Below are 19355 nucleotides of genomic sequence, written 5' to 3' on the forward strand. Positions count from 1 at the left end.
TCTTAGCATAGAAAAATATACATGTGATATTGAGTAAAAATAAATAGGCTTCAAACAGTTTATGGAGTGTGATACTGTTTATACAAAGAAAAACTGTATATGCATGGAAAATTACTCTAAATAATAATTATCTTTGATAGGTAGGATTATGGTGATTTTCTTTGTGCTTTTCTGTTTTCCAAATGTTATACAGTGGGCAGTTGTTTCCTATTGTAATTTTTTTTTTTTTTAGATTTTATTTATTTATTCATGATAGTCACAGAGAGAGGCAGAGACACAGGCAGAGGGAGAAGCAGGCTCCATGCACTGGGAGCCCGATGTGGGATTCGATCCCGGGTCTCCAGGATCGCGCCCTGGGCCAAAGGCAGGCGCCAAACCGCTGTGCCACCCAGGGATCCCATGCTCTGTTTCCTATTGTAATTAAGAAAACAACTATTTTCAGGGCCCATGGCTGGCTTAGTTGGTGAGGCATGTGATTCTTGATCTCAGGGTTGTGAGGTCAAGCCCCATGTTGGATGTAGAGATTACTTAAAAATAAATTCTTAAAAATAAACAACTATTCTCTATAAAAAAGGAAAAAGTGAAGGGAAGGAATGCAATTTCCAACAAGGAAAAGTATTCCATTCATGTGGGAAGCAAAGGAAATTGAGAAAATGTTCTCTGGACAATTTGTCAGTTTCTTGCCATCATTTAGATATGGTGACATTGTTTCGGATTGAATTGTGTCCCCAAAAAAGATTGTTGAAGCCTTAGCCTCTAGTACCTGTGATTGTGATCTTATTTGGAATAAAGGCAAGTGTAATCAGGTTCAGGTGAGGTCATTCTGGGTTAGAGTAGGTCCTAAATCCAGTCACAGGTGTCCTTATAAGAAGAGATGTAGGTACAGAAATCACTGAGAAGTCAAGTGAAGATGGAGGCAGATTTGGAGTGATGGGTCTAGCAGCTCCTTCTCTGCAATTTATTGAATGTCAGCCCTCGACAAAAGGGTTGTTTTTTGTTTGTTTGTTTGTTTGTTTTTAAAGATTAGTTATTTATTTATTCATGAGAGACACAGAGAGAGAGAGAGAGGCACAGACACAGGCAGAGGGAGAAACAGGCTCCATGCAGGGAGCCTGACGCAGGACTCAATCCTGGGACTCCAGGATCACACCCTGGGCTGAAGGAGGTGGTAAACCGCTGAACCACCTGGGCTGCCCTCAACACAAAGGTTTGAAACAAAAAAAAGAAAGAAGAAAAAAATTAAAAAGGAATTTAAAAAAAAAGGATAAACGAAAAAGAAAAAAAAAAATGGAGTGATGAGTCTACAAGCCAAGGATTGCTGGGGGCTGGAAGAGGCAAGGAAGGATCCTCCTCTGGAGCATTCAGAGAGGCCTGTCAACACCTTGATTTCAGACTTCTGGCCCCTAGAATTGTGAGATAATAAGTTTCTGTTGTTTTAACAGCCAGTTCATAGTTCTTTGATGTGGCAACCCCGGGAAACCAATATAACCATATACTGAAGAAGAATAAAATCCTCTTCCATCATCCAATTTTCCCATTAGTATGTACAATTGTGAATCACTTGTTCTATGAACTAGAAGAAAATCTCTTGAATCTGCAATCTTCATGTTGCTGACAACTCAGCCACAGAGTTTAGACCTCATCGTCACAAAGATTGGCTGAGAGATCAGAACCAGCATCCAGGTAGACTCATGGGCTTAATAAACTCTGGGTTCTAGAATGGAGAAGGGGACATCTGAGCGAGACTACAGAAATCAGAGTCTTGGGAATATCACACTTCCTCCCCAAGTCAGCTTGCTGAGGCTCCCCTGCCTCTACATTGTTAGTCAGTGTTTAGTCAACACTGGTGGAAGGACTGGCCACATTGACAGTTCAGCTTCCTAAACCCATGGCAGCACCCAAAGGCAACCCTCTGTTAGAAGAAGCCCAATAGGCACGAGTTTGGCATTGAAGAAAAGACTTGGAGCCCTGGGAGGTCGCTGTCAACAGCAAACATTTATCGAATGATTTATGTACAAAGAGACAAGGGAGAGCTGGATTTGACTTTCATCTCTGCCACTTGCTAGCTTCATATTTGGAGAACAACTTACCCCTTCCCTTGTTCCCCAAGTCTGGTTCCCCAGCAAGGCCTGGTGGCCCTCCTCCACAATATTATCATATCCATCAGCACCATAGTCCAAGCCACCACGACCTCTCTCCTGGACAACTGCAAACACATCTCTATCAGAACCACCTATAAGTATCAAAGAACCCTAACATGGGGGCACCTGGCAGGCTCAGTCGATAGAGCATGCCATTCTTGATCTCAGGATTGTGAGTTTGACCCCCACGTTGGGTGTAGAGATTACTTAAAATCTTTAAAAACAAACAAACTCTATTACAGAAGATTAAATAAGGAACGGATATTTTACTAATGTGACAATAACTAAGGAGAAAGACAGTCCAAGATTATCTTCCTGTTTTATAGTCTGCAGTGTGTCAGCTCCCAGAGCCACATCTGTGCTCCAAAGGAAAAAAAGAGAAGGTCTAGGATACAAGCCTTCTCACTTGAGCTTTGTTCTTTATTCTGGAGGGAAACCTTTCCCAAACATGTGTCACATGACATGGCCACACCAAGCTGCAAAGGAGCCTGGGAAAGTGAAGTTTGGCTTTACAGTCTGAATAGCAAGGGAAGACAAAGGAGAAGTGGTTGAGTAAGCTAATCTCTAGAATCTCCTTCCTGCCTCTCTGGGGCCATACTTCCTTCCACCAACGCATTTACCACCATCTTTTTAAAAATCAAATTATGGGGTGCCTGGGTGGCTCAGTCAGTTAGGCATCTGCTTTAGCTCAGGTCATAATCCCAGGGTCCTGGGATTATGCCCCACATCGAGCTCCTCAATCAGCGGGGAGCCTGCTTCTCCCTCTCCTCCCTGCTTATGCTCTCTGTTGCTGTCTACCTGTCTCTCTCTCAAATAAATAGGTAGGGGATCCCTGGGTGGAGCAGCGGTTTGGCTCCTGCCTTTGGCCCAGGGCGTGATCCTGGAGACCCGGGATCGAATCCCACGTCAGGCTCCTGGTGCATGGAGCCTGCTTCTCCCTCTGCCTGTGTCTCTGCCTCTCTCTCTCTCTCTCTCTCTCTGTGTGTGTGTGACTGTCATAAATAAATAAAAATTAAAAAAAAACAAAAAAAAAAAAACAAATAAATAGGTAGAGTCAATAAATAAATAAATAAATAAATAAATAAATGTCAAATCAGACTGCATTAAGAATAGGATTGGTGGCCTACAAAACAGAATAATCTACTTCCAGCTTTCCGGCATTTCTTTCTCTCACAATCCCCCAGTGCTCCAAGCATACAGGTCTTTCAGCCCCTTGAACATATCAAGCTTTTTTTCTACCACAGGGCCTTTGCACAAAGCAATTCCCTCTGCCTGAACTGACTGGCTCCTTATTTCTCAGGCCTCAGCTTCACTGAGAAGTTTGTCTTGACCACTTTTTTTTTTTTTTAAGATTTTATTTATTTACTCATGAGAGACCCACACACAGAGAGAGAGAGGCAGAGACACAGGCAGAGGGAGAAGCAAGCTCCATGTAGGGAGCCTGATGCGGAACTCCATCCTGGGACTCCAGGATCACGCCCTGGGCTGAAGGCAGGCGCCAAACTGCTGAGCCACCCAGGGATCCCTGGTTTGCCTTTTCCTTACTTTATGTTGTACCACTTCAGCATCTTCTTCAATTCCTTTTTTGCTATGTATTGCTATTTACCATTAAAAATTTTTTATTTATTTAAACAATCTACACCCAACGTGGTGCTTGAACTCATGACTCCAGGATCAAGAGCCACATGCTCTACCAACTGAGCCAGTCAGGTGCCCCAATTATTTGCCATCATTTATTTGCTTCATCGGGTATGGATAATATCAGTATGAACGATATTTCTAGTACCTGACACAATGCCTAATACCTAGTAAGAGCTCAATAAATATTAGCTAAATTCTGTTTTGTTTCGTTGTTTTTTTTTTTTTTTAAGATTTATCTATCCATTTACTTGAGAGAGAGAGAGAGTGAATGAGCACACAGAGGGAGAGGGAGAAGCAGATTCCCTGCTGAGCATGGAGTCTGAAGCAGAGCTCAATCCCAGGATCCCAGGATCATGACCTGAGCTGAAGGCAGATGCTTAACTGACTGAGCCACCCAGATGCCCCTAGCTAAATTCTTAATGAATGAATGAATGAATGAGGAATGGTGGCTATTGCATCCACAGCCTCGGGGGTCCAAGAACCAACCTAATTGTATTCTTTAAATCAAATCAACTTAAATCCTACTTCAAGCCTTTATTTCAACAGACTTATAGGAAATTGAATCTCAATCATGATTGGGCTTCCCTCACCTTCCATTGCTACTAGGTTTAATACGATACGAAAGATATGGTGAATGGTCAGTCCACCATGGTTTTTGACCAGACCCCCGAGGTCCTTGAAGTTTTGCAGGTCTCTGTTTCTGTGCCATGTCTGGAATCCAGGAATTCTCACCATGGTGGGGGTGACTACCCCGAGCCAAAGATCTAGACTCCTGGGGACGCCAGTAGGCCTTTCCCCTCTGAGCACTTGCCATTTCCCTGAAGCATGCCAAAGTGCAAACCAAGGGGCTCCTACCCTTTGGTACCAAAAGTTCTCCTTCCCTGTGGCCCTCAAAGTCGCTGCCTCTCATTCCTCCTCCTTTTCAAACTGAAATGGTCGAGGCAGCTAGCTTCTGTAGCCTTCAGCATAGCCACAGGAATGTGTCTTCCATTATTACAGAACTTGCTTTGTTTCAAGCTCTTTCTTTTTTCTCATGGCCAGCCAGAAAAGACAGACTCTTGGATTCATTAATAAACGTCTTCCTCTAAACTGCATTACCACAGGGAGAGAGGCAAGGGGCTCTTTGTCATTTCTGGAAGTAGAGTGGAATGGGGGAAAGAAGACTGATTTAAAGACACAGGATACTCATTTAAGCACCACCACTAATTTGACAAACTTGGGCAATTCACATCTCTGTGCCTTAATCTTCCATCTTCACAGTAAGTGAAACCATCTTATTTCATTCATGGTACTGTTGTGATTATCAAAGGTGATTAACTTGCCAGCAGGTGCCTTATATGTAGTGTTAACTGCCATACACATGCAAGGTTTTGTTTTTACTGATTTATCTTAGTAACTCATTTAAACAGATGGATTTCTTTTTTTTTAAGTTGTTATTTATGGGGTGCCTGCTTGGCTCAATGATTGAGTGCCTGCCTTTGGCCCAGGGCATGATCCTGGAGTCCTGGGATCGAGTCCCACATCGGGCTCCCTGCATGGAGCTTGCTTCTCCTTCTGCCTGTGTCTCTGCCTCTCTCTCTGTGTATCTCTCAGGAATAAATAAATAAAATCTTTAAAAAAAATAAGTTGTTATTTATTTGAGAGCCAGCGAAAGAGAGAGAGAGGATGGGGGGGGGGTGGAGCTGCAGGCAGATGGAGGGGTAGAAGCAGGCTCCCCTCTGAGCAGAGAGTCTATATGGGAGTCTATTCCAGGACTTCGAGATCATGACCCGAACCCTTAATTGACTGAGCCACCCAGGCACCTCAATCAGACTGATTTCTTTTTTTTTTTTTTAAGGTTTTATTTATTCATAGAGATGCAGAGAGAGAGAGAGGCAGAGACACAGGCAGAGGGAGAAGCAGGCTCCATGCAGAGAGCCCGACGCGGGACTCGATCCAAGGTCTCCAGGGTCATGCCCTGGGCTGCAGGCGGCACTAAACCTCTGCGCCACCAGGGCTGCCCTCAGACTGCTTTCTTAACACAGCAAAGCATGAGTGTTAAAGACACTTTGCTCTATGCAGCTACTTGACAAGTGCTCAAGGTACAGAAGGAGCAAGATTCTAAGTAGGGAGCATTGACTGGACACAGTGCTTTGGTGTAGGGATGGGAGCTTATCTTAGGGGATCCAAAGCAAAGAGGAGAAGGGGGTAGCATAGATGTAATGGGACTCTTAAAATTTGGAGCTTGGGGACATTGCCACTAGTCAGTAAGAGGAAGATCGTTCTAATAAGGGAGTCAAAACAAGGCACAAGTCTTGTAGAGGTCAGGATGTAGAAGGAGTGGGGAACAGGATTGTAGAATCTCAGGCCCAGAGGACCTGGTTCAGGAGAGCCAAACATACTCAGGGTTGGCTCCCAGGGTTGTGAGTCTGCAGGTCAGGTTTAGACAGAGGGACTCAATGGTGGAGATCAAACCCCAGGCACAGAATGATCACTGAGCATAAATAATGGCGACTATTCTGCTCCACACTTCACATGCATCATCTCAGGTATAGACGGCAGCCCTGTGGAGACAGTGCTGCATCCCACAGCTGAGGAAACAGAGAGGTTCAGAGATGTGGTTACCCCGCTGAGTGGCTGAGCCCAGGACTGTCAGACTCCAATACCAGAGGAAATGGGCATCAGAGGTGGAGAGAGAGAGAGAGTGAGCCAGGGGTGTGGAGGGAGAAGCTGCAAAGCTATGCTGACCTCATCCCTGCCTTCCCTTTCTGAAAGGGGCTCATGAAGGATAACCCTTGCTCACACATGGACAGGACTGACTCTCACAGAGCCAGACAGTTCCTGACACAAGAAACCACTTAGAACAAATCCCAACTCAGACACTCTTTTTGGCGCCTTTCCAGCAATGCTTAGGAAGTCAGCTGCTGGAAAATGCCAGTAAGCTGGAAATTTCTATAAGCAGAGGCTATTTTGCAAGAGGACTGGGTAACAAGGTGGAGAAACACTTATGATACAATATTAGGAGACGCAGCATATAGGATTACTATTTGGTATAGAGGTGCATAGAGAAATATATCAGAAAGGTAATGGGTTGTTACGTGCTAAGATTGGATATTTTTCAAAATTAGATTTTAAAATTTATATAATGTACTTGATTTTATTATTATTATTTAGATTTTGTTTTTTTATTCATGAGAGACAGAGAGAGGCAGAGACATGGGAAGAGGGAGAAGCAGGCTCCCTGCGGGAGCCCTATGCCTGACTCCATCCCAAGACCCCAGGAGCATGACCTGAGCTGAAGGGAGACACTCAACCACTGAACCACCCAGGTGCCCCTGTATTATATTTCAAAAGTAATAATCATGAAAAAAAATGGTAATCATGAAGGTTATGTGAAAATGTGAATAATATTTATGAATCAGTTATGAGTCTGCCCTCTTAAACAGAATGTGTAATGGAATCAGGATTATTGTAATTTTTTAAAAAGATTTTTATGTATTTCTTTGACAGAGAGAGAGCACAAGCAGGGGGAACAGCAGACAGAGGGCGAGGGAGAAGCAGACTCCCCCTGAGCAGGGAGCCCTACGTGGGGCTCCATCCCAGGACCCTGGGATCATGACCTGAGCCAAAGGCAGACACTTAACCAACTGAGCCACCCAAGTGCCCCGAAATTTGCTTTCATACACTGGCTTCAAAAACCAAGAGAGATCCCTGGGTGGCTCAGGTTTAGCGGCGCCTTCAGCCTAGGGCGTGATCCTGGAGTCCCGGGATCTAGTCCCACATCGGGCTCCCTGCATGGAGCCTGCTTCTCCCTCTGCCTGTGTCTCTCATGAAGAAATAAATAAAATCTTTAAAAGGAAACAAAAAACCACGAAGAAACCACAGGGCCAACTCACTATACATAAAGAAGATACTCCAGCACACATTTTCAGAAGCACAGGCATCCATGGTGAGAGGCACACTTGGGCCACCGTTTTCTCTCATATATGCTCTATATCCAAGCAGAAGCCTCTATAACATGCAAGGTCAGAATAAGAGCCTGGAACTATATATAATCTTTCTTCTGAGCAAGAGCTGATGGAGCATCTGGGGACGGAGCTCAGGATCCTGGCTTTGTTACTTGGACACTTTAGACTGGATTTTGGAGGAGACAGAGGGTCTCAAGGGAGAATGGGGCCTGCTGGGAATGTGAGGGCCTCCAGCAGAGAGTAGACACAGGCTGGGCTGTGTGGCCGATGTGGAGTCCCCACAGACCCTTAGCATTCTAGAGACAGCCCTGAGGTATCTGGGACCTGGTTCCAGGAAACCTGACCTACACAATGGTGTCAGAGAAACTGGAGTCACCTGAGAGGCAATCTGCAGGGTGGTATCGGTGTCTTGAGAGGGTCTGGCAAGGGTGGAGTCCCCAGCCAGTACTGGTGGTGTCTGACAGTTAAGACAAGCCTTGGTAGCACCATTCACATCTCTGAGCAGTGGCAGCACCAAGGGAGTGGCTTAGGGAGATCTGAATCCCCACCGAAATCTCCAGGAGTCCTCCCCCAGCCCCCCAGTAAGCCTGTGACTTCTCCTAGATAGGTTTCAAGACAAGCTAGCTTCCAGCCCCCTTCCAATCCACTTGCTGTTCCCAAATCCCTACTAAATGGACCTTTCAGAGCATCTCTGGCTCCAGAGAAAGCTCTGGAAGAAATGAGTTCCTGTTGGATTCAAAACTTACATTTGGGAAGTTATCTACTCTCTCTGAGCGTCAATTTTCCCATTGGTACCTAGAGATCATATCATCTACATTTTTGGGGGCGTTACTGAGAGAACTAAGTAAAAGAACTATATTTCAGGGATCCCTGGGTGGCGCAGCGGTTTGGCGCCTGCCTTTGGCCCAGGGCGCGATCCTGGAGACCCGGGATCGAATCCCACATCGGGCTCCCGGTGCATGGAGCCTGCTTCTCCCTCTGCCTGTGTCTCTGCCTCTCTCTCTCTCACTGTGTGCCTATCATAAATAAATAAAAAAAAAATTTAAAAAAAAAAAAAAAAAAAAAAAAAAAAAGAACTATATTTCAGTGAGTCTAAGATACTCATTTTCTTCACATGTTCTCTCTGAAATCGGGACGTGCTTTACAACCCATGGCATCTTATACTCATATATATAAAACCAACTATCTTCTTTTAGTTCCCCGACATCCCACCTCTAGAAGGGCCAGCAGCACCCCCTGCTGCCCCCACTGGCTCACTCCACCCTGCCCCAGTTTCCAGAGGCCCCTGGGGCTCTGCAGCAGTCAGTGGCTGCGGTTCATTTCACCTGAATTCATGGGACTAGAGGGAGGCAACCCCACAGGAAGTCCAGGGCAGGTGAAGTGCTGGTGTCCCCCTCCAGCCCATGACAATGTCTATCTATGCTGGTGTCATATGAACCTCGAGTCTGAGCCTTATCCTGGACTTGACCTTAGAGTTATGGCACCTTTCTCCCTTTTGGGCCGATGGGCCTACGAATGTTCTTGACGTATCTGTTGACCTGATTCTATACTTTCTTGCTTCTTGAACCCATGGATCTTTTCTCTGCTAGTTCAGTGTGCGTCTGTCCCAGCTCCTGATCTCCTGATAATTGTTGCCCCTTCCAGCTGCCTCCAAAGCCAAAAGCAACCCAAGACTCTTTACCTCAGGCATATCCAGATACCCTGCTTCTAGCCCTAGCCTCTCTGCTCCCCTCACCTGGGCAAGCCCATCCTGCCCTCTAGGGCTTTCGAGTTCTTCATTCTTTCACATTCTTTCTTGTTCTTTTTTTTTTTTTTTTAAGATTTATTTATTTATTCATGTGAGACAGAGAGAGAGAGAGAGAGAAGCAGAGACACAGGCAGAGGGAGAAGCAGGCTCCATGCAGGGAGCCTGATGTGGCATTCGATCCTGGGAGTCCAGGACCACGCCCTGGGCCAAAGGCAGGCACCAAACCGCTGAGCTACCAAGGGATCCCCCTTGTTTTTTTTAATAGATTTTATTTATTTATTCATGAGAGACACAGAGAGAGAGAGAGAGAGAGGCAGAGACACAGGCAGAGGGAGAAGCAGGCTCCATGTAGGGAGCCCGACATGGGATTGGATCCTGGGTCTCCAGGATCACACCCTGGGCCGAAGGTGGAGCTAAACTGCTGAGCCACCCGGGCTGCCCACTTTCTTGGTTTTGCAAAACATTTAGTATTCTTGGCCTCTGCTCCCAAAATGCCAACTGTGCCCCTAAGTCATCGAGACAAGCAAAGAAAAGCCCCCACATTTCCCTTACCCTCTAGGGGAACACTGATGCACCTGCTTGAGAATTGCCAGAACAAAGAGAAACTATAAATAGAGTGTAACAGGGTGCCTGGGTGGCTCAGTGGTTGAGGGTCTGCCTTTGGCTCAGAGCGTGATCCTGGGGTCCTGGGATCTGTTCCCTCATCGGGCTCCCCACAGGGAGCGTGTTTTTCCCTCTGCCTCTGTCTCTGTGTCTCTCGTGAATAAATAATTAAATCTTAAAAAAAAAAAGAAAAAAGAGTGTAACACTAAAAAATGTCTTCCAGAGAGAGGAAGGCTCTACCTAAGTTCAGTATCCCAGTGTAACCTGTATAGGCCAGACAGCATTTCTCTGCCCTTTCAGATGATTCTCCATCATTCTCATCTGCCTTTCTAGCTAGAGGCTAACCTATATGGATCACTTAAAGGGCCTCTCATGTCCCTGGCTTCTGGTCAAGAGGAGCCCAGGCAAGACATCAGAGAAAGAAAATAAGTAAGATCAGCTCCTTCCTAAGGGGTCACCTTGCTCTGGCTGTCCCTCCACTGACAGGTGCTGGCAGAGGCAAACTTCTGTATGCAACTCTGTTTCCAGTTCTGGGAATCCTTCCCTCCTTTTGTCCCTTCAGCCCAGGAGAAGTGACAGTTGGGCTGTTACCAGCCCCAGGAGTACTGGACTGTCCCATGTGGTGTCCTTATGCTATGGCTCCCCTTGAGTGAATAGGCTGTTTGTCAAACCTCCCTTTCATGATCATAAATTTGAGTATGCCATCTGTTTCCTGCTGGAACTCAAGGCCTGTGTTTTTCTGCCCCACATTATTCTGGAACTGCAGATGGGGTCACATGGGGATTAACTGTATCATCTGGGTTCCTTCTTACACCTGCTGATGAGGAAGGACCTCCAGCCACCTCCAAGTCTCAACCAGATATGTTCGGACATGCCCAGAGGGTATGCATATACATGGTCACTGATAAGCTCCGACTTCTTCCTGGAAGCATCCACTGTTTCTTCCACCCTGGCTTATTTCGGTCATGCTCACTACCAGTGAAGAAGGTGTGGGATCTCATCATGGCATTTTGTCTGAAACCCACAGTCAGGACAATAACACATGGGCACCACCATTTATACAAAATGCTTCACCCCTGCCTTTATTGGGTGCTGCCCCTTCCGTGATATATCGATCAGGTTTCTACCAGAGAAACAGTACCAATAGGATGGATGGATAAATGGATGAATGGATGGCTTTAAAAAATTCATTGAGTGGCTCAGTGGTTGAGCGTCTGCCTTCGGCTCAGGACGTGATCCTGGAGTCCTGGGACCAAGCTCCCTGCATGGAGCCTGCTTCTCCCTCTGCCTGTGTCTCTGCCTGTGTCTCTCCATATCTCTCATGAATAAATAAATAAATTCTTTAAAAAGAAAAAGAAAAAAGATTTATTGGCTGGCTCGTTCAAAAGAGCATGCAACTCTTGATCTTGGGGTCATGAGTTTGAGCCCCATGTTGAGTGTGGAGATTACTTAAAAAAGAAAAGAAAATGATTTGTTGTAAGGAATTGGCTTATGTGATTGTGGGGGCTGACAAGTCTGAAACTTGGAAGGGCAGGCTAGGCTGGAAACCATTTTTTTTTTTAACATTTCATCTTTTATTAAGGAAAGTTTGTGAAAAATACAGGCTGGAAATTCTTGAGCAAGAAACTCTATGGCCGGGTGTTGACACTTCCGGGTGGGACCAGTGTGAGGTGGTTGAGCAGGGCCTGGTACCTCTGGTGGCAACCGTGGCATACAACAGCCTTGCAGTGCCTCCCATTGTGATGAGCATGTTCTGGGGCTTCGTCAGTGTCTGCGTGCCCTGGTTCATCCCTAAGGGTCCCAACTGGGGAGTTATCATCACCACGCTGGTAACCTGTTACATTTGCTGCTATCTCTTTGGCTGGTTGCAATTCTGGCCCAACTCAACCCTCTCTTTGGACCACAGTTGAAAAATGAGACCATCTGGTACCTTAAGTATCACTGGCCTTGGGGAGGAAGACCTGCTCCCCAGCGCTCAGTTATCAAAGTCACGAAGAGAATTCCACTAGATGCAAAATTAACTCCAAACCCAGACCACCTTCTTTGGCTCACCTATTTTGGCCATCAGCTGCCTCAAGCATTTCCACTACGTTTGAATATCTTATTCTACAATACGTTTTTTTTCCTGTCACCTGTTTTACATTTTGATGAATTATATGCCTACTTAACCTAAACTGTGCTGACTCTAATAAAATGTTTATGCACTCGTCTGAGATAGAAGGTGCTATTCTTCTGAGAAATACATTGCTCTCTCCTTGGAACCTGTGAATTTTTTTTTTTTTTTTTTTATATAGAATGGTATTCATTTTTTTTTTTTTAAGATTTTATTTTTTTTTATTTATTCATGTAGTCACAGAGAGAGAGAGAGAGAGAGAGGCAGAGACACAGGCAGAGCAAGAGCAGGCTCCATGCAGGGAGCCCGACGTGGGATTCGATCCCGGGTCTCCCAAGATCGCGCCCTGGGCCAAAGGCAGGCGCCAAACCGCTGCGCCACCCAGGGATCCCGGAACCTGTGAATTTGAAGATGACTGCTGCCTGGTCACAACACGGGAGTCAGCAAAGTATTCAAAAACCGTCTCGGAAAAAAAAAATCGTCTTGAGACAGTAAGGATTGGGTGGGGCAATCAGTAGGAGAGCATGTTCAGAGGGAATATCTGTCCCAACAGAATTATACCAAAGAATATATATATAGTTTTTAAAGGGAAGAGCTATTGGTTTTTGTTGTTGTTGTTGTTTTTTAAGATTTTATTTATTTATTCATGAGAGGCACAGAGAAGCAGAGACAGAGGCAGAGGGAGAAGCAGGCTCCATGCAGGGATTCCATCCTGGGACCGCAGGATCACGCCCTGGGCTGAAGGCAGATGCTCAGCCGCTAAGCCACCGAGGCATCCCCCAAAGTATATTTTCAGGATGACTTTCTTATTAATGCCATCGACTAGAATAAATTATTTTTCAGCTTTCTGTGGGGAAAAAAAAAAACAAAGAAAAGAAAAAGAAACTCTATAGCCGATGCTATAGTCCATAGACAAATGTCTTTTTCCTTAGGCAAATCTCAGTTCTGTTCTTAAAGTCTTTCAGCTGATTGAATGAGACCCACCCAGAGTATCAAGGATAATCTCCTTTACTTAAACTCAATTGACTGTAGATATTAATTGCAACACTTTGATTAGCGTTTGATTGAATAACTGGATATTATAGCTTAGCCAAGTTGACGCATTGAACTAATCATCCTGCTTGGGGGCCACCCATATTGATGAGCAGGAGGCAAAGCTGCCTCATGTTTTGTGGCAAACTCAGGGGTGCTGTCTTCTATGGCATGTCCATGTAGAAGTGGGGAGAAGACCACTCTCCCTACTTTACCAACATGCTTTGTCACATGGACAAAATGAAAGGGAATGTCATTACTTCCGATCCTGTATAGACTTAGTACTAGAAATGGCTCTTTCAGATTTAGTTTGCATTTATAGCCTAGAGACTGAGACAGCTCAGACCAGCGATGCTGGCTTCCAGTTGGCTGGGTTGGGGACTAGACAGCTAAGAGGGACAAACACCCCATCACCCAACACTTATTCTTTTTTTTTTTTTTTTCTAAGACTTTATTTATTTATCCATGAGAGACACAGAGAAAGAGATAGAGACACAGGCAGAGGGAGAAGCAGGCTCCCTGCAAGGGGCCCGATGTGGGACTTGATCCCCGACCCCAGGATCACACCCTGGGCCAAAGGCAGACGCTCAACCGCTGAGCCACCCAGGCATCCCAAGGCTTATTTTTAAGGCCAGGTTTGTCTGCCTGAACGTAGCTACTTCCCTTCGGATGCATTCTTCCCCAGGAGATAACCCGCTCCACAGGCGACTAGACTCCTGGCAGGGCTTGCCTGCCCAGGCTGCTCACATTCCAAGACCGCAGGGGTGCTTGTACCCCATGGAGTGCCGGGAAGCCCACCACAAAGGGGAAGGGAAGCTGAAAAGGAACTCCAAATGAAAACATCTCAAAAAAGGAAAGACTTGTAAAAAAGCATTAACCAGAGTATTTTTAATCAGAAAAGAAATACTAATGATGACAAGAGAGGCTATGCAACAATCCAGAAAGAATTACATGACAAATGCTAACAAGGACCCAAAACACACAGCTATAGGGAAAGAGCAGAATTCTTGCAAAATTCACAAATTCACAAATCAACAATGTTAATCCATTCAAATGTCCTACTGGCCGAGTCTCAAGCCGGGTCCTCCTAGGATGTGCCTGTGCTCCCCACCTCCCCACCCCACCCCCCAAGTGCCCCACCTCTCATGAGGTGAATGCATTCTTTCCCATCTGTTTCATGGTTTAAGAGACTAAAGAGTGCTGTTCATACCCGGAATCTTCACTTAACTGCTAAGCATTTGAATGATTACACTTAAAGACAGGTGTGAAAGGATGTATAATTAAGAATTTGTGCATACCCACACACATCACATTCTCACATATACAATTACTTGTTTTTCTGGAGGGAAGCTCAAGAAATTGTCTTTAGGGAGAAGGACAGGTGGTAAGGAAGAAAGATGTTACTTTTCACTTAGCTGTTATCTGTAAACTTTGAATTTTCAAACCTGCATATACATTGAATTTTTCAAAGTGCAAAACCAAGATGCCCTAACATAATTTAGTTTAATTAATTTCACTGACACAATTTAGTTTTAGTTACTACATTAGGAATGCTTGTCATAATTCTCTAAGGAGGAGGAGTAAGGTACATAAGAATTGAGAAGAAAGAGGCACCTGCATGGCTCAGTGGGTTGTGCATCTGCTGTCAGCTCAGGCCATGATTCCAGGGTCCTGGGATCTGGCCCCAAGTCAGACTCCCTGCAAAGTGGAGAGTCGGCTTCTTACTCTCCCCCTCTCCCCATTGCTCCTGCTCTCTCTTTTCTCTCTCTCTGTCTCTCTTTCTCTCTCTCCCTCTCTCTCAATATCTCTCTCTCAAATAAATAAAATCTTAAAAAAAAAAAAGAATTGAGAAGAAAGGAGCACATGTTTCACTTTGGGCAGTCAAGATGTTTATATTTAGGAAAATCATCCTAAACACTACTGGAGTTTGGCAGTGGCTTCAGCAAGATTTTAGATTGTAAGAATACAGCTGGAAAAACAGCTGGAAAATTTAGTGGGAAGGAAAAGATCCCATAGACAATAATAAATGCAAACCAACCAGTAAACATCTAGGAATTACCTTCACTTTGGACATACAAAAGCCACTCAAAGAAAATGCATATTTCTCAAATTTAGCCATTATAAACCAACACTAACTAGTTGGGGAGATAGGGCATGTGACAATGACCCTAATTCTTTTTTTTTAAGATTTTATTTTTATTTATTTACTTATGAGAGACAGGAGAGAGAGAGAGGCAGAGACACAGGCAGAGGGAGAAGCAGGCTCCATGCTGGGAGCCTAACGCGGGACTTGATCCCGGGTCTCCAGGATCACACTCTTGACTGAAGGTGGGCGCCAAACCGCTGAGCCACCCAGGGATCCCTCTAATTGTTTTTTAAATTTTAAATATTGGGGATCCCTGGGTGGCGCAGCGGTTTGGCGCCTGCCTTTGGCCCAGGGCGCGATCCTGGAGACCGGGGATCGAATCCCACATCGGGCTCCCGGTGCATGGAGCCTGCTTCTCCCTCTGCCTGTGTCTCTGCCTCTCTCTCTCTCTGTGACTATCATAAATAAATAAAAATTTAAAAAAATAAATAAATTTTAAATATTTTATTTATTTACTTATTTGAGAGACAGAGTGTGAACAGAGGGAGAGGGATAAGCAGACTCCAAGCTGAGCATGGAGCCTGACACAGGGCTGAATCCCATGACCCCAAGATCATGAGCTGAAATCAAGAGTCAGATGCTCAATGGAACGAGCCATCCAGGTGCCCCACTGTGACTCTAATTCTTGAAATAATATGGAGCCACAGTATTTTCACAGTTTTTTTTAAAATGGCAGAAACTTATTTTTTTTTAAGATTTATTCATTTACTTATTTATGATAGAGAGAGAGAGAGAGAGAGAGAGAGAAGCAGAGACACAGGAGGAGGGAGAAGCAGGCTCCATGCCTGGAGTCCGACATGGGACTCGATCCCGGAACTCCAGGATGGCGCTCTGGGCCGAAGGCAGGCGCTAAACCGCTGAGCCACCCAGGGATCCCCCAGAAACTTATTTCATATGAAGTTCTTCATATTCAGAAGCTTTATATATGGGATAGTGTCTATGTAATATATAAGAGTGGGCTGCCCTTGTAGGGAGCCTGCCTCTCCCTCTGCCTATGTCTCTGCCTCTCTCTCTCTCTCTCTCTGTCTCTCATGAATAAATAAATTTTAAAATATTTTTTTAAAAAAAGGAGGGGACACCTGGGTGCCTCAGCGATTAAGCGTCTGCCTTCAGCTTGGGGCGTGATCCCGGAGTCCTGGGATCAAGTCCCACATGGGGCTCCCTGCGTAGGGCCTGCTTCTCCCTCTGCCTATGTCTCTGCCTCTGTGTGTGTTGTGTTGCTCATGAATAAATGAATGAATGAATGAATGAATGAATAAATAAATAAATGAATCTTAAAAAAAAAAAAAAGAGTGAGCTGCCCTTGGACACACAGAGTGACCTTAGAGTCCCATCCTTTCAGTGCCTTTCCCTTAAAACATCTCCATGGAACACTGGTTAAAAGCCAGTAATAAATATTTTTTTTTTTATAATTTTTATTTATTTATGATAGTCACAGAAAGAGAGAGAGAGAGAGGCAGAGACACAGGCAGAGGGAGAAGCAGGCTCCATGCACCGGGAGCCCGACGTGGGATTCGATCCTGGGTCTCCAGGATCGCGCCCTGGGCCAAAGGAGGCGCCAAACCGCTGCGTCACCTAGGGATCCCGCCAGTAATAAATATTATCTGACATTTGACCTCTTGCTCATGCGACTTTAAAACTACACTGAGATTAGGGGCACCTGAGTGGCTCAATCAGTTGGGTGTCTGCCTTCAACTTAGGTCATGATTCTGGGATCCTGGGATTGAGCCCCAAGTCAGACTTCCTCCTCAGGAGGGAGTCTGCTTCTTCTTTGTCTGCCCCTCTCCTGGCTCATGCTCTCTCTCTCTTGAATAGATAAAATCTTAAAACAAACAAACAAACAAAAGAACACTACACTGAGATTAAACTGAAAAGATCTGGGATGCCTGGGTGGCTCAGTGGTCTTCGGCTCAGGGTGTGATCCCAGGGTCTGGGATGGAGTCCTGCATTGGGCTCCTTGTGGAGGGCCTGCTTCTCCCTCTACCTATGTCTTTGCCTCTCTCTGTGTCTCTCATGAATAAATAAATAAAACCTTTTAAAAAATAAAAACAAATAAATAAATAAACTGAAAAGGTCAGATCTACCATCAATACCATTTACCTTTGCAATTTTATAGTGAAATCAAAGCCAACAGCTTCTAGAGGTTTATTTCCAATTGTAACGTGCTCTTTTCCATCATCCTCTGGTACATCTTGCTTTATTTACTTACTTATTTATCTTTTAAGTAATCTTTACACCAGCATGAGGCTTGAACTCATGACCTGAGATATGCTCCACCAACTGAGCCAGGCAGGTGCCCTCTCTCATGCATCTTATAATACACATTGCTTAGGAGTGGCAAATCTACAAGCAAAACCTACCCTGTTTGCAGGGATAAAAGATTCTCTGTGGTGCCTGGCTGGCTCAGTCAGTAGAACATGTGACTCTTGATCTCTGGGTTGTGAGTTCGAGCACCCTGTTGGGTGTAGAGATTACTTTAAAAAAATTCTCTTAGTGGATAACAGGAAAAGGGTGCAGAAGATAGAGAGGACTTTGAAGCCCTCAAAGAAATCATTGGGAGCTAGCACAGTATTGTGAAGGTTCCCAGTCTATGTCTACTGAAAAATCAACAAAACCAGTTAAACAGAAAAAATAATGAGATTAAGGTTTTATTTATAACAAATATGACTAATCATAGTTATCACTCATGCTATATGAGAGTTGGCACAAATATAACAAACCATAAACACTGGTACCTAATAGGTACCTCAAACAACTGTGAAATTAAACTCTGATCTTCTTCCCTAACTTGTTCCTCCCCTAGTCTTCCCCACATCAGCTCATGGCAGCTCTCCTTCTAGTTGTTCAGGCTAAAACTTTGGATCCATCCATTTGTGTTTCTTTTCTTTTCTTTCCTTTTTGTTTTAAGATTTTATTTATTTATTTATTTGACAGATCTTAAGGGAGAGCATAAACAGATGGCACAGCAGGCAGAGGGAAAAGCAGACTTCCCACTGAGCAGGGAACCTGATGTGGGGTTCAGTCCTAGGACCCCAGGATCATGACCTGAGCCACAGACATATGCTTAACCCACTGAGCCACCCAGATGCCCCAGTATTTCTTTTTTTTTAAGAAATTGTGGGGGGTTTTTTTGTTTGCTTTGTTTTTTTTTAAGTAGGCTCCATGACCAGTGTGAAGCCCAACACAGGGCTTGAACTCACAACTGTGAAATCAAGAGTCAGACACTTTTAACCAGCTAAGCCACCCAGGCACCTCTCAGAGTTATCCTTGAAAGCTCTCTTTCTCTTTCTTCTTATGTCATGTCCACTTGCAAATCCTAATCTGTATCTATAATATATATCTAAACTCTGACTCTACTCTGCTGGTTTCACCGTGGGCAGCTGGCTCCAAATTATCACCATTTTCAGCCGGATTATTGAGTGGCCTCCTTGATAGTCTCTCTGCTTCTGCCAGCATGGCACCCTTAAAATATGTCACCTCAGGCCACTCCCTGGCTCAAAACCCTCCAGTGGCTCCCATCTTATTCTGAGCAAAATCCAAAGACTTACAAAGACCATCAAGGCCCCCCATGATCCAGTCCCGTCCCTTCCCCTTGCCTTGACTTCTCCCACCACTCAGGCAGTTCCACACACAGAGGTCAGCCTGTCCAGGTCTGATCCTACCTTGGTCCCTCTGCATTTGCTTCTCCCTTTGCCTGGAACGCCTTTCTCGCAGATAACTCATGAGGTTCATTTCTTCCCTTTCTCAGGCCTGTACTTGAACATCACCTTCTTGGTGATGCCTTTATCAGAACATCTTTAAAATTTCATCTCTCCCCATTACTCTCTCTCTCTCCGTTCCCTGCTTTATTTCCCTCCACTGCATCAATCACCATCTGGCATACTCTCTATTTTCCTTAATTAGTCTGTTTAGAATGTAAGCTCCAGGGGCTCCTTGGCAGGCTCAGCTGGTAGAGCATGCAGCTCTTAATCTCAGGGTTGTTAAT

General features: G+C 44.9%; 1 long non-coding RNA gene and 1 pseudogene across 1 annotated transcript in view; both read left to right on the plus strand.

Annotated features, from left to right (window-relative positions):
* Positions 1 to 19355, plus strand: part of LOC144286821 (uncharacterized) — a 46758-nt gene that overhangs the window by 21541 nt on the left and 5862 nt on the right. The window lies entirely within an intron of this gene.
* On the plus strand, positions 8842 to 12278 carry LOC144285381 (uncharacterized; annotated as a pseudogene).

Source organism: Canis aureus, chromosome 16 (assembly GCF_053574225.1).
Source record: "Canis aureus isolate CA01 chromosome 16, VMU_Caureus_v.1.0, whole genome shotgun sequence".
In the NCBI taxonomy this organism is placed as follows: Eukaryota; Metazoa; Chordata; class Mammalia; order Carnivora; family Canidae; genus Canis; species Canis aureus.